A 12392-nucleotide genomic window follows, 5' to 3' on the forward strand; every position below is an offset into this window, starting at 1 on the left:
GACAGGCAATCAGGTAAGAAAAATAATCATTAGCCTCCACATGGACAGGATAGCACTTTTCAAGCTTCTTGAGTAAAATGCTACGGTACTCAGACAAATCCCATTGACGGATATGCGTCATCTGGAACTCAACTGTTATATTTAAAAATATGAATAATTGTTTTGAGACATCCTGCAAATAGTTAGGTTACACTACTCCTTAGTTATGTAGAAATAAAGATACATCAAAGATTTCAGGTCAATAACTCCTTAATTTGTTCTCGAAACGAAATATCCTTCTCGAGATATCTTACAGAAAGTCTACATGTTTCGTATGATTGTGTTTAGTTCATTTTAAAATTTATTTATCATTGTCATGATGGTTACCCATAAGACCAATATAATATTCTATAACACCCTTCCAAGAACCACAGAGTAACATGCACCATTATCAAACTGTGATCCTTCTATAGAAATGAAGCTTCACGCAAAATTTCAAGTCTATACGACCGTTCCTCAAACATCTCCGTTATGAACCTAACGCTCAGCAAATTCTTAAAGCTCAGGTTTTATCAAGTTATATTATGAAACGTTTTCCATACTGTTATAATATTCATTCTACATTATGCCTTCAGAGAGAAAGTTTACGAAACTCCAACAAGATAAACGATGCCTTAGAAAATGAGAAGAATTGTACGGGAAAGTAAAAACTATTCATAAAAAAGATTTATCGTTGAATTTGGGCCTAAAACCAATGATTTGACGGAAATATAGTTTAATATTATGTAATTAATTTTGTTAAAAATAATGATGTGTGAAAACTTCCTTATTTAGAAATTTCCCAAGCGTCCTCAGGTCAGACTATGCTTGTAAGCATAACTGTGCTTCAGCTTAAGCGTCTACAAACGAAATAAACTTTATACCTTGGCTGTAAGTTGGGAACAAGAGGGAAAATAATCGCGATCACCATAATCTTTTAGACCAGTTTTATATGGTTTGTATACAATCTGTTTAACACCAGAATGTAATTTAGAATTGAATATACTCGTATTACCATACTCCCCAACTTATTGAATAACTAAAACTATTAATTAATAAGAGAATTTAACGTATACTATAAAAGGAAACTTACCTAAATAAGCTTATTTTAGAGTCCAGGGAAGAAGTTTGTAAGTTAATTACTACATTATTTATCAGTTAATGTGAATGAAGGTATTTAAACTAAATTTTAAGGATCTTTGAGATTTAATTATGCATTAAATGAGGAGTAAACCAATATACTATAGTTAAGTGTTTTCACCTTAGGATTAGATTCATATAACCAAAAACGTAGCCGGTAACAATTTAATAAGATCAAGTATACAAAAACAAATGATTTGTAACAACAAAATACATAAAGTAGTTTTAAACTTATCGGTTTTTCTAGGAATGGTCTGTGATCCTTATAGAAATACTTTTTTTTAATTTGAAGGCAGATTTGAACATGTATACTTACCTTTAGCTGCCATGTTCCAAAAACCAGTTGTTTGTACCAAATATAGGTCCTCTCATGTTTTCGGACTGACAAGCTGATATCTTCCATCAACTGGTTTAGCGTAACTACATAATGTCCTCCTCCGTAAACTAATGATTATGGTCTCGGATCTCTAACTGAGAGATCACGGGATCAAATCCCGGGAAGGTCCAATCCATGTATAGACATGATAAAACAGTGTACTTCGAAGCCAGAATAGCAAATGCTGAGGCTTAAAAAACTACATTATTTTTATGGGCTTTAGTTTTATGACAGTTCTGAATAACAGTGGGGAAGTTTGGCAGAGGAAAGGTTTTAAACTGTGATGGCTTTCCTTAATCGGTCAACCGCAGCTATCTGTTGTTTTATAAGCTTCACTTCTGCAAAGTTATTTAGAGTAGAAGGGAAGTTTAACAGTAAAACTTATTAGGACTGGCGTTATTGCTTCCATCAACTGTCGACCGTAATTACTGTATATTAACTGTGATAAAATCGAAACACTTTCATGCCCTTATTTTGAATAGTAGAACTATCTGTCTTATATTAAAAGATCGAAACTCTATTTTATTTTTATTTTTATGGTTTTTGAGTATTTAAATGATATGATACTACAGTTTTCTGGACAAATACAAATGTAAAATAATTAAAATTCTTTAGTGCGCGTATTCATTTTGTCTTTTTATTAAGACCTCCCATAATTCTGCACAGTTGTTGTTGAGTAAAATCAAGATGGCCGCCAGTACAAGAGCGAAATTCCGCGGAATAACATTGAGCATATTCATTATTAATATCATAAACAATATACTACAGTAGGGACCAACGGAGAGTGCAGTTGATGGAGGAGCCTATTTGGCATGTGACCTTGGAGCAGCCAATGAGCACTGAGTGACGTTGCCAAATTGTACGCCGCTGTAAATGCAGCGTTCCATGTGCTGGGAGGCAGTTTGTGGCAACGTCGCGCGGGCCTGTCCATTCTATTGGTTGCCGCCAATTGCAATTTTTCGTGTTTCCTGCTGTAGTTTATTTCACGATTTTTTTTAGAATAATATAAAACCTGGCGTGAAAATTTATTTTAAATTAATCATCTCAATATGGATAATGTATAATCTAAAACAGATGTTTATACGCTTATTCTGAAATATTAAAGCAAGGTTTTAATTCACTAATTATACAAGTAATTGAAAATTGCAACAATAAAAGAGGAGATGGTATATTCCGAATTTACTTTCAATTGCCGTGTGCAGTAATTAGTGGACAGGAAAGAGTACGATGTTGTAGGACGAGAGACAAAATAAGATGACCGGATCGTTCCTTATATTGTTTTGTTGTTTGTTGTGTAATTATAAGCGGCATCTTCCGCTCTCAACTGTTATCAGCACCTAAGTGGCATGCCGTCGGCAACAGCACCGGGGAATGTTGCAGAATGCCGCACGCGATCCCTTACGTCTGGTCATTAACCTCGAACTTATCAACAGTAGTCTTGGTCTACTTATCAATTTATGAGGCCGGCTGTTTACTTGCTTGTAAAGTTTATCTATACTAATTTGTTATCTTACAATGTCTCTATGTCAGTCTGCTTCAATTTCACTCTGAACCTTCGCGTAAATATCCGTAATATAATATAAATTTAAAAGAAAATTAAAAAGATTTCTATATATTCTACCTTTTAGCCCACCGTTTAGTTGTTATGAATAAGCCTAAAATGTATACTCTGGCTAATTTTACATACGTATAATATCAACCACATTCATTCTCAAATATTCTTCCTGTTTTTTAAGCTTCCAGGATGACGACCGTCAAAGTTTTGAAACCTTTCTCCACAGAGAAAGGAGATCTCATATAATGTACTCGTCAATCATAGAGCAACGTAATATTTTTTTTAATGTTTACTTATTTAACATATATGTTCCTACATCTTCTTATATTAGTGTGATTTCAGCTTAGCGGCCCAACAGTATTTGAGAAGGAGTGACATAGTATTAACTCCTATACAAGGAGTGCACGCCATGGCTGTCATAATTTTTATAATATATTTCAGGTATAGGAATTATTACAGATGACTTGGATAGGTTAATTATCCAGCCCGAACGAATAAAACTTTTCAAGGTGGCACCTGTTCTAACTTATAAAAATGTTTATCTCCACTATCTAATGTCATAGACCATATTGAAATCTTTTGGAAAGTTTTGATCGGTTGAAAGCAACATTTTATCTTACATATTTTGATATGTCGCTTTTAAGAGGAGTACGTTAAAATTTTGAAAAAAGGAACAGTCATATCTCTTTTAATAGACAATTGTGTTAAAAACTTGTAATGTTTTTAGGTTATTTAAAACAAAATTTTTCTTACGCATGTTTTTATATATCGTACAGCTTCAATATAGCTTTAAAATATTTTTTCAAACATTTATTAAAAAACGCGATAAAATCGAAAAATTATTCTTTTCTACCAAAGTTTATAAACGTAATCTCTAACAGGTTGTAACCAACAAAGTCTATCTTTAAAATCATTTTTATATTACTATAACTAAACTACTTTAATCTTTTTCAATGTAATTAATTAAATTAATTTCTAATGTTTCAATATAATTACGTTTCTAAATTTTGAAAGTACTACAACAGTATTATACGAAACCAGTCACACACTAAATCTACTTTGTTGATACTGTGCTAGAAGGGATATTTTAATTTATAATACCAAGTTTGGCAACATGAAATTGAGTTGGAAGGGGTTGATCCCAATTTATCGATCTCAGATCCACGTGGCTGTCGTCTTAACAGTTTCCCAGCATTAGTGAACAATTTAATATTAAAGTAAATACAGTATAATCCAAGAGATTTATAAATAGTGTTAAACCATCCGATCAACAAATAATACCTTCGTGAACGGTTTCCAAAATACCTCGCCTTTTCCAATTTAGACGTTCCCTAATCTTTAATCTTAAAACTGACGGCACTATATACTCCCCTCCCAACGATAAGCTCGGTTATTTTATCCCATTACATCATCGTAGTGTCACACTGCGCTTCCTTTCCCTTTCATAATTTTAACCAGCTAATCCTTCCCCATTCCCTAAGGCAGCAGGAAGGAACGTGATGTAGTATAAGAGTCTGTGTTCTCAAATTAATTGATTGAAAAAGAACCCTTAGCAAGCAAACGTAGTAGATGACTGAAGGTCGTTATATTCAAAAATTTAAATCTTTTTTATGCAGCGACAACATGTACATTGTATGGCAAACGTCAAAACGGGGTTTCTAAAATTCCAGGCATTCATACACACAATACACATTCATACATACAATTTTACAATCACGCCTCTTTCATTCATTGCCAATGCAACCCACTTAGTACAACAGAGTCAGTCTTCTAATTGGGCGGTCTCCCAGTCGAATGCCAAAAACTCACCCGCATTTTAGAATGCTTGAGACACCAAGAAGCGTTGGAGGCGAGTCTTTGTAATGGAATTCCAGTTTTCAATTCTAGTAAATGCCATTTAGATTTATTATCTTTGGTGTAGTCAGTTTAGGAACATCGTGAGGGAACTAAGCTGCAGTGGAGGTCCGATTTTTACAAGGGTTTACTGGCTCAGTCACTTTCTTTCTGCTACTTTGTTTATTAATAACTTATCCAGAAAGTTATTTATTGTACTATGTAGCTTGAATATGAGGAGAGGGGATGGATTGCTAATGTAAAATAAATATTTATTATGTATCTGTTATTTGCTCAAGGTTACAGTCCAAAGAACACCTATGAAATTATTTAGTTCGGGACATTCATATCTTATCTTACAGATTAACTCGATTGGGGATACCAACAAAATTGTTTTTTGGAGGAAATATTGGTGTGGAATGGTGGGAAAATGGCTTTTAAGGATTCAGTAACCCATTTCAAATCATTTAGTGCTTTTTTTTTTGAGTAAGTAACAAAATTAAAATGTAAAATAGTTTTAATACCCTTAGAACTATTACCCCTTGAAAACTAAAGTTTATTATTTAACTTAAGTCTGTAATGAAGCCCCGTCTAATCTAACCTATACAAAAGCACAACTTTAACTTGAACTTAAACAGTGAAATCATTTTGCCACTACCGGTATTACAGTGACGTAGAGTAATTACAAACATTTTGAAATCCAGACGGACGAAGTGTAAATTAAACAATTAATTTAACTGAATTAATTTAAAAAAATCTAAAATAAAGTTGGTTTGCAATTTTATAAGACTGGAATTGCTTTAATTGTTGAATAATTTCCCATTATTTCAATATAACAAAAACTGACCAATCAATATAATTAATAAAACGGATGTATTGACACAAATGACACAATTAAATAATATTTGTAACACACCGCTGAGGCATAGTTCATTACAAGCTCATTAAATATGTTGCCTGATATATTTAACTTTAACTTTTAGAACAAGAAATTCGTGGTTTTATAATTATTTTCATGAGAGGATATATGCTGTTGAGTATTCAATAATATTTTGTGTTCCTTCCTGTCATCTCATATTTTATGTTAAAATTCCAAAAAATAAGGAAAATAATTTCCTTTGTAATATACCTGAGAAAGGAATTCGTTAATGGGCAACTGAAAGTTTTAAAGTGGCATACTTAGAAGAAATTCCTAGTGGACGAATTTAGAAAATGTACGAACATTATAGTTAAGTATATTTTCGAAAGCAAAATAAGTAACTAGAGATTAAATTGAAGCACGGACCGAAAGTCCAGGGGGCGACAGCCAGTTTTCACTGTAAAAGCACATAATCTGGTATTTATTAAAATTTGTACAGAAATTCCCCGCAAGAAGCAAATCGGTCTTCAGCCACACTAGTTTTGGTGGAGGTCGAAAAGGGTTAAAAATATGGAGCAGTAATTTTTTTCGGATAATATTTTTATTAGTTTGACTATGAAAACACATATAAATGAATATTAAATCAACGTCAACTAGTCTCCACTATACTTATCTAGTTGTCGTGGTACAACTATATTTTTGTGTCTGACTGTCGGTTGTAAGTGTGTAACAAGCTGGAAAAAGTTTAATTTGGGGAAAAAACTATCGTTTCATACTTACAACACTTTTTATACGCTCCGATTTTGACCTTTGCCAAAGCTTAATAATCTGAACAATTGATTCCTTCCTCAAGGAAATTTCCTCTGCCCATAGTAATAAAAGCCAGATCGTATACTTTTAGTGAAAATTAGCTCTCAGCCTATAGACTGCGATTTGCGGGAGCGATATTCCACTATGTTCAAGCGTTGTACATATAACTCTTTAGAAAAATAATAAAATTGTACAATATTGATTCCACTTAGTTTATTACTAAATTATTACTGATAACTGTACTGGCAAAATTCTAAATAGAACAACTGTATATTATATTATTCCAAAGTTAAAATTAGTTAAAAACTTAAAAGTTGAGAGGTTTTGTTATGTATGCAATTGAGCAAAATGTGTATTCAAATGATTGATTGCACCTTTGCGATGTTGCACTAATGTAATTGACAAAGTAAATGAAAAATAAGTACATGGAAGTCGTGTCTCCAAACGTGTCTTTGGAAGAGTTTGACTTGCCAAAGTAGTCTAATAATAGCAAGCTACGAGGAAGTGTGTTATTTATGATAAGATAAACATACATTTTATTGCGTCGCCCCTCATATTTCTTGGATTTTACTAATACAACAGTGTATTTCCGGCACAGTTCTGATATCTCAAGAAGTACTCTAGTGAGTAGAGTAGAATCTGTAGTTCAACTAATTTATGAATGCTCTTCAATAATCAAAATATTTAAAAAAATCATCACCGATATCTATAATACCCTTATGTAAAATTACGCGTAATTTTACTCGTATAACCCATGCCCCTTTCGCGGACCACTCTAAGCTAGCTGTACTCTTTTGTTTTATTACCTTTATTAAACACTTTGATGGATGAGTTTTATTTTAATGTGCCATAAATGTCGGAATATAGCAGGGTAAACTGATCAGGACAGTAAATGAAATTTAAAAAAATTGGTTTAATCAATCAATACATACTCAATGTCAATGTAGACACAACTTAATTCTTACATAGTAGATTAAATCTTGGGAGTTAAAAGTGGCTCGGTCAACAGTTTAAAATGAACTCTATTATTTCAATACAGAATATATTTTAGAGTATAACGTTGAGTAACGTTATACTCTCTTAACGTTGTAATATATATACGTTAAGAGATCCGGGTTCGAGTCCCGGCGGAGCAAGTACTTTTTGTGATTCAATGTTTATGGAAATTATATATATATATATATATATATATATATATATATATATATATATATATATATATATATATATATTATATATATATATTTTAACTTGACTAACCCAAAACTGTTTATAATTGAATCAGTCATTCATATGACCCTCAAAAACCTCAAGAAACACCTCATGTCCATTTTTTAATGTTAGTAAAGTTAAAGTCAAAAAGCTCATCAGTGTATTTTGTTACATTAACCTAAGTTGCAAACTCTAGTCATCTTTGAACGGCTGTCATTTTTGACTCGGTTATCCGTTTGAGGTCGGGTTTGCGGCTCTGTACTCTACTAATAAAGACCTTTTATTTGATATGCATATGAACCTATGCTTACATTTAAGATTTTCTTCTGACTCCTAGCGGGCCGCCCCCCTGAGGAAGTAGCGGATCACTGAATATGTGATAAAATAGATTTATATGTCCAGTAACTTTGTGTAAGGTTTTGTAGCTCTATTTTAAATATTTTGAAAAATATTTAACCGACCCGGGACTTTTTGGACACCCTCTATATGTAGGCCTATACGAGATATATACGTATATATGTACCGGTAAAATAACCAAACCATACTACTTTTAGTTTTTTGATTTTGCAAGGTGGATATTTTTTACCATAATTATGAAATTTTCAAGTATTAATTGTTGAAACTGTTGTAGAATATAAATAACTTATTTAAATAGTCGTATACAGTTACTAGCAAGAAATTAATTCAGTAGCGTTCCTTACAAAATGAACACCACTCAAACACTAAACTATCACAGATCAAAGGTTATATAGTTAGATTTTAAAATAACAATCTCTTTCAAGAACTTGAGTTATTCCAGAAATTTTTAGACAGAAGGGTGAGTCTTCTGTCTAAAAGACAGAAGACTTTTGATATTCTCTTCGTCAAGAGAATACAAATGAATCTTATGGAAAGACACAAACATTATCCATTGGTAAAAACCTTGAGCGTGATAAATTTATGGCATGTTAACATTAACTTTATGTTAAATAATGGCTGTCTACGAGGCATACTACAATAGAGTAACACAGAATAATCCGAAATTAACTGCTCAAAAACAATACTGTTCAAGCATGGGTTAAAAAATATTCTGTATGAGATATTCACTTAGTGGTGTGTTTTGTTTTCAGGAAACAAAAGATAATTGAGTTTTGTAACATAACAAAGTTTATTACGTCAGTGTAACTATATATATTTTTTAAAAAGATAAATAGTTGTGTGGAAATACTCATAACAATGTTATAAGTAAATTATATTAATTATGTGTAAAGTACTTTAGTTTTATTACAAATATGTTAATAAGTTTTGACACTACATTGAAGTAACTGTTTACCATTTGAGTTTGAGTTATAAAGAAAAAGTACTGTACATACCAGTGAGTTATTATGTAAAACATTACGCTAAATTTTTAAAGTGCATTTAAACATTTATTTGTGTTTTATGCAATTTAGGGTTAATTTGAATTGATTCGTGGAATACTTATTTTATAACCATACGAGATTATTACGAAAGAGTATAATGTGAATGATTTACTGTAAAAACTTGTAAATGACGGTTGATTTTTTAAAACTTTGAAATGTAAAATATGAAATGTAATTTTGTAATGTGTTGGCAGGGTACATCTATAATAGTTAGAATCAACTGTTACCATTAGCATGGAAAACTTTAAATATTAATTTATTTTATCTACACTTTCCTTTACAATAAAATAATATATGAATAAAACAGTAACTAGGTAATTTTATAAAGTACAAAAGAATACTTTTAAATACTTTTCTGTATCTGCTATACATTTATATTTAATTATACGACTGTTCGTACCGTGTGTGTGTGATTATTATTTATATATCAGCTTTACTATAATAGTGTATATTCAGACTATCTCAATATTCGAGCGCACCAATGGTAGGGAAGATATTAAGAACGAGTATCACAATAATTATCTCAACACAGTTTTTCTAAATTTACCATTTTGATTTAACTGTTAGTTGTGAAGATTAATTGCTAATAATAATTTATGACCTGTTAATCATATGAGTAGCTAAAATTAATGTAACATTGTTTAGGTTTACGAATAAATATGTATGTAAAAAACTCGTTTTTTTAATTAGGTTATTGAATCTCATTTTTCTTATTTTAGTTTAATGATCTGGAAATGACTTATTTTATGTTAGTAATTTAAAGCTAATCTATTACATTTGTGAGTTTTTATTAAAAACCGTGGTTTTTGTCCCTCATCTCTGCTTCACCATTCTTATCAGTATACAACCAATATAATTGTGTAAAATGTACAATTCTGGGAAATAAAATACTAGAACAAGTTGTACAATAATGATAATTAGATATGTTGAATGCAACAGTTGGGAATAAAATGTTGCAAGCACAAAAAAAAAGATAAAATATTTACTAATTTAATGGAAAATTAGTTATTTCTTTTGTTTGGAACCATTTTATAACCCAGACCTATAAATATGTGTATAGATGTTAGTTTAAATAATGTACAATATTAAGTCCATAATATGTAGATTTTGGTTGTTTTCCCTTAAGCCAGAAACAATCAATAGGTCCTTTTGACTCTTGAGTGAGAGTTCTGTACGTATGAGTGAGTGAGACTGAGTGTTAAATAAATAAACTCTTCACTTTAATAGCTCAAAATTATGACCATTAATTCTCTTATACGTAATCTGTCTGGAAATGAAGGTTCTTCTTGGTGATTCACAAGAACATGCGTGTACAAATAACTTTAAATGAATCTCTCTATAACGGCAAAGAGAATTAAATATTTGTTTTTGAATATCAGTTATATTATATACTATTTTTAGTATAGGTAATTTGAAAAGTGACGTGTAAACCTCATCCTAGTATCACATTCACTTTTTTTTAACCAAATGATAACAGTTCAATGTTTTTATTATTACTTTCTTTAAACAACCCTGAACTTATATTTTTTTGCACTATACAAAATAAACATAAATTTAATTTCTAATATTCAGGTACTATTGTTCTCTCTATTTTTTCTACTATTTTTAAAGAAATATACATTTTTTATTCTGCATATTTACGTAGCTTTTGATTCATAACGGCACAAACGACCATCACAATTTGTTTCAAATTTTAAGGCTCAAGGTCTATCAGTTTTAGAAATAGGTGTTTAAATCAGTACTCAATCCGATTTAAAAACCAATGAACTCGTAGCTTAGAAAATTTACTTATCACCTGGTCTACTTTTTTCAGCTTTTTTATTTCTTCTATAAACAGAGAGTTATTTTTTAGAAATCTGTGATACGTTTAAATAGTACAAAACTGAATATGTCTTAACATTCTTGCTGCAAGTATAGTCATTTTTTATTCTCATATTATGTTATATATTATATAGTTAACTCGCCTTCGGCTCGCTGGGGGCTACGCCCCCAGGCCCCCAAAGTAAACGCTTGCAAATTCGGGGATAAGCGGAATTCGGTGACTGGTTAAGTCCGGACATTAAGTAAATGACAAGGGATTTAAAAATTGACCTTTTTCATAGATTTTTTTCCGGATTCGTAAAAACTTTTGACTTTGAGGGCATTTTGCGGTTAAACCGTTAGAGATACGACAAAAAGTGACTGGACCTTTCTTGTTGGAAATTTAATTTTGTCTTTCGATTGTGCCCTCAGATCTGATCTACGACCTATGGTTTAGCCAGAAATGAGCTCGGGAGAAAAGTCTGCACGGGTCAGCTATCTTGAATTGTTTAGTATAAACATAATAAAAACCGACCTCAAGGCAGTATTTTAAGTCGAACAGGGGGTTTAATATCACCAGGAGACTATCTAGTCAAGGCGAGAAATTCCCTGGGTGGGTGATTAATGTTAAGGAGGTTAAGACAAGAGGGGGTTTAATTTCGTCAGGATATTGTCTGGTCATATGAACAAATTCCCAGGGGGGGTTAACGTTACCGGGGGATAAGTCTCCAGGGGGTTATCTGGTCATACCAGGATCTTCCCAGGGGGGGGGTTAAGAGATTTGGTGACTGGTAAAATTCGGACATGAGGTCATGGCAGGAAATTCCCTGGGGGGGTTTAATGTTACCAGGGGGGTTAACACATCAGGGGGTTGAATGTACAGGAGGTTATCAGGTCATACCAGGAAATCCCCGGGGGGGGGTTAATATTACCGGGGGTTAATGACACACTTGGGCCTTTTTTAGAGGGTATTGTGTCTGTGAACATAATAAATATTCCTCTGTCCCTATCTACTATTGACGCTTAGCTAACGCTCAGCCAACTCCCGAAGTCACTGAACCTTTTCTGTAGATCACGTGATTTCCTAAATCCCGTTTAAAATTTGTTTTGAGTTACGACCAACCGTTTAGCCGCTATCAAGCCCGGAATGTAAATTTTTAGGCGAAAATGTCCAATATTTTCACTTAATCGCGTTTTGCGGTCAAACTAAGGGAAATATAGTAAAAAGTCACTGGACCTTTTTTGTAGGTCATCTTATTTCCTAAATAAAACGTTAGTCTTATTTTGACCTCCGACCAATGGTTTCGCCGCTATCGACCCCAAAAACAAAAGTTTCGCGTAAAAGTTACAACAAAATTGTACATAATCACGTTTTTCGGCCAAACCAAT

The sequence above is a fragment of the Homalodisca vitripennis genome, chromosome 4 (assembly GCF_021130785.1).
Source record: "Homalodisca vitripennis isolate AUS2020 chromosome 4, UT_GWSS_2.1, whole genome shotgun sequence".
Lineage (NCBI taxonomy): Eukaryota > Metazoa > Arthropoda > Insecta > Hemiptera > Cicadellidae > Homalodisca > Homalodisca vitripennis.